The following is a 4,397-nucleotide window of genomic DNA, read 5'->3' as shown; positions in this document are numbered from 1 at the left end:
GTGACTCGGACTCTGGAGTTGCCCCTCTTCGTGCGACCACTCTAGGCTGTCTTCATCGTCGGGCGCAGAAATTGGGAGAGAGAAGAAGGGGTGAACAGCTGCGCCGAGGAATAGGGGGATGAGGGAGATTGCGACCGGGGCTTGGGAAGAGGACTGCGGATACGGTGTCGCGCCACACCGCACCTGTTGCCTGTGCCTGCGGCGCGGCTGCGACGCGACTTGGTTGATTTTCCGGCGTGGTCGTTTAGAGAAAATCGCAGGAAGAGACGCGACAACTCGGAGGCCTCAGCGCGCTGCTCTCATTGCATGGTTAGGCCGAGCGAGCGCTGTGACTCGGACTCTGGAGTTGTCCCCTCTCTTCGTGCGAGCCACTCTAGGTCTGTCTGCCCGTGCTGTGCGCAGAAATTTGGGAAACATGAAGGAAGTGGGTCTTCGAACCACGCTCCTTCGCCTGCCCCAGCATTCAGGCGCGGATTGCGCTCGGCAATTTGCCTGTACCTCCGGGCGTCCTTTTGGCGTCAAAGAGGACTGGGGTCGGGTGTACGTTTCGCTTTCGCCACGCTGCTCTGTCCAATGAGCCCCTCACTGTTAGTCAGTGAGGTTGATGAGCGCACCGCGGGCGGGGATGGGGCGTCACGCCCCCTCGCCCTTTTGCCCACGCCGCTGCATCTCGGGGTGTTCCTCAAACCTCGGGCTCAATTCTCTTGAATAGACAAAGAGCATGTCCATCGCTCTTTCTGGTTTGGGCAGTGTTGGGTATGGAAAGATACAACGCCTGGCAAAGCCTTTCTGCGTCCTGCTGTTCGTTTACATCGTTGTCCGCCACGTTGTATGGACCCGAGGCCCTCTCATTGACGTGACAAAATATCACGTGACAAAATGTCACGTTCGTTTCAGCATTGTGTCGCACTCGTTTGGGTGTGAATTGGCCAAAACTCAGCTTATTCACAATCAAACGAACGTGACACAATGCTCAAACGAACGTGACATTTTGTCACGTTCGTTTCAACGAGATGTCACGTTTCTGGAATGAGAGTGTCAGCGATTCCGCTTTGTTACTTTCGTCGCTAGGTCTCTGTCGCGGGCGTCCGCGTCCCTGAGGCATGCGAGAGAGACCGCGCGACGTAAGCCAAGACCACACTCTAAATGACTTGCAATGAAATTTGAGCTACAGTGAACAGGGCGCAAGCTTAGTGTGAAGCAAATTCTCTCCACATAACGAATTTTTTTCTATATTTTCATTGAAAGATACGAAGAAAACCTTCGTAATGCGAAGAAAACTACGTTCGTATTACGCTTGCGCTATTTCCTCCGTATTTCGGGAAATTTCTTCGTAAGCCATTCAGAGTGCAGAAACGCTCCTTCACTGCTGCATTCGGTCCCCCGCGGGGTGGCGGGGCCGAGGGGGAGGGTCACCGGGCTGCGGTGGGCCAAGCGGTGCTCCAGGTGCTTTCGAATAGCCCGGAGTCGCCGCTCGGCCCCGCGTCCCCCCCCCCTGCCCCCTCGTCCCCCCCCCTGCCCCCTCGTCCCCCGCCTGCCCCCTCGGGCCGGCCAGATGTCAACTCGACGACCGTCAGGGTACGGCCGGGCGTTTCTGGTCTATTTAATTCGTAGTTTATGGCGGAGTCTCGTATTCTGTCGGATCGCTCGCCAGATCGACGCGCTAGTCGTGTGACGCGCCGCTATCTCTCGGTACAATCAAAAAGGCCCGGAGGGCGCGGCTGCCTCCCGCCGCCACCGGACACACGGACCGTAAAACTAGGCTCTTCGTCCCGTGTCCACTGTGGCAGAGAACCGAGAAAAAAAGGAAAGGCCTGTTTATAAGTTTTTCTAATGTTTTTTTCCTTGTTTGCAGCGTTTCTGCCTTGCTTGCCAACCGTGTCCCATTCTGCACATAAGTGCAATGTTCAATTTTGTACGAGATGTTAAAGTTTTCTGTACAGATGAGCTCTTCGTGTGATTTTCGTAGGAAAATGTGCACCGATGTCTCTAGCTTTGTGCACAACCGCTTACAAATTTATGCAAAAGGTTCATTTTTGTATGAAATCGAACGTCTCGTACAAAATGTTCACAAAAACTCTTAGTGCGGGAGATGCAGGTGCGGTCTTGGCAAGGCAGGTCCTTCCACTCATGACGGCTCCTGCATGAAACAGCTTCTGCGTTGTTCCATGCAGGGGGAGCCTACAGAGCCGTGCAGAACTATGAGAGGTTCTGCCGGTCTTTCATGGCATGGAACGAGTGCATTCTTCTCGTTGGAGGGGGCACGATAGTTTCAAGTTTCCTTCAAATCAATTTTCGCACATTTTTGCGCTTTTCAATTTTTTGTACGATTTGGTGGGGTGTGTTTCATGTTTTTTAGCAACACACGCACTCACCGAGTCGTACAAAAAAATTCTGGGTGGCGAATTTTACTTTGCAAAGACCAAGTGTAGGTCTTGGATTTGCAGTGTATGTAATAGGCCAGTCTAAGTTACTTCGTAGTTTTTTCGTGCATAGGTTTTGCACAGAGTTGTGCATTTTCATGCAGAGCTACGCTGAGAGCTATGCACTAAAAAACCACATAGTTATGGAAAGTGACGGGGTTCGCGCGAAAAAAAAAGCCATAGTGCGATAGAACAAACACGCGTACCGCGCGGCCGGCGTTTCAAGCCCGCTTACCTGTCCCGGGCCGATTCAAAACCGCTTACCTTCGCTGGCTGCCCCTTCCAAACCCGCTTACCTCTCCCAGGCCCAGGTGGCACGTAAGTGGGTTTCAAAGGGACCAGCGGAGGTAAGCGGTTTGAATCGGCCCCGGATAGGTCAGCGGGTTTGAAACACCGGTCGCGCGGTACGCGGGTTCGTTTCGTCACGCTGAAGATAGGCGGTTCTTCCGCTCGGGTGTCGTCTCGACACCTGTAAGGAAAAGGCACGGAGTAGCGGCCGCGCGATCCAAAAAGCACTCAGTTGCGGCCCGGCGATCTGAAAGGCACGCAGTTTGCCGCGCGCGATCCGAAACACACGCAGTTTACCGCTGGCGGCCGGCAAACTGCGTGTCTTTTGGATCACGTGGGGCAAACTGAGTGCGTTTTGGATCGTGCGCGGCAAACTGCGTGCCTTTCAGATCGCAGGGCCGCAACTGAACGCCTTTTGGATCGCGCGGCCGCTACTGCGTGTCTTTTCCTTACAAGTGTCGGTCTATTTCTTTTCTTTTTTTAAAGCGAGTACAGCCGACTGATTCTGCGCTCTCCGTAGTCGTGGCCCCGTCTCTCTCGCACTCATAAGGTGCGTTGACGTTGCGGGCCACCGGACGGAACGCCGGCTGGGTAGGCCACCCTTCGTACCTGTATCGAGTACGAAGTATTGCCTAGCGCCACGGCGGCGTTTGAGCGAGTCGGTGGCGTCACTGCCATTTAGGGCTGAACTGAGTGCATGGCACACTCGATCTCTGTGCCCGCCTGCACACTCCGTTGAGCAGTGTGCCTGCGTGCACACTCCATGGAGCAGTGTGCCTGCATGCACACTCCATGGAGCAGTGTGCCTGCGTGCACACTCCATTGAGCAGTGTGCCTGCATGAACAATCCATTGAACAGTGTGCCTGAACAGTGTGCCTGCAGGCACACTCCATTCAGCAGTGTGTCTGCATGCACACTCCAATGAGCGGTGTGCCTTCATGCTCACTCCATTTAGCAGTGTACCTGCATGCTCACTTCAATGAGCAGTGTGCCTGCGTGCACACTCCATTGTGCAGTGTGCCTGCATGCACGCACACTCCATTGAGCAGTGTGCCTGCGTGCACACTCCATTGAACAGTGTGCCTGCAGCGCTGCATTGGACACAAGGACCGTAAAACTAGGCTCTTCGTCCCGTGTCCACTGTGGCAGAGAACCGAGAAAAAAAGGAAAGGGCTGTTTACTTTTTTCTATTGTTTTTTTCCTTGTTTGCAGCGTTTCTGCCTTGCTTGCCAACCTTGTCCCATTCTGCACATGAGCGCGATGTTCAATTTTGTACGAGATGTTTAAGTTTTCTGTGCAGATGAGCTCTTCGTATGATTTTCGTAGGAAAATGTGCACCGATGTCTCTAGCTTTGTGCACAACCGCTTACAAATTTATGCAAAAGGTTCATTTTTGTATGAAATCGAACGTCTCGTACAAAAAGTTCACAAAACACTTAGTGCGGGAGATGCAGGTGCGGTCTTGGCAAGGCGGGAATAGGGTTTAAGTCTCCGGGCCGCACAGGTCATGCGATCTGTTCTGTCCTGCCACTCAAGACGGCGCCGGCATGGAACAGCTTCAGCATTGTTCCATGCAGGGGGAGCATGGGAGCCTTCAGAGCCGTGCAGAACTATGAGAGGTTCTGCCGGTCTCTTATGACATGGAATTCATATTTGCTTCACATGAATTTTCGCACATTTTTGCG

The sequence above is a fragment of the Thrips palmi genome, unplaced genomic scaffold (assembly GCF_012932325.1).
Source record: "Thrips palmi isolate BJ-2018 unplaced genomic scaffold, TpBJ-2018v1 HiC_scaffold_15, whole genome shotgun sequence".
In the NCBI taxonomy this organism is placed as follows: Eukaryota; Metazoa; Arthropoda; class Insecta; order Thysanoptera; family Thripidae; genus Thrips; species Thrips palmi.
Note: the sequence above shows the minus strand (reverse complement) of the source record.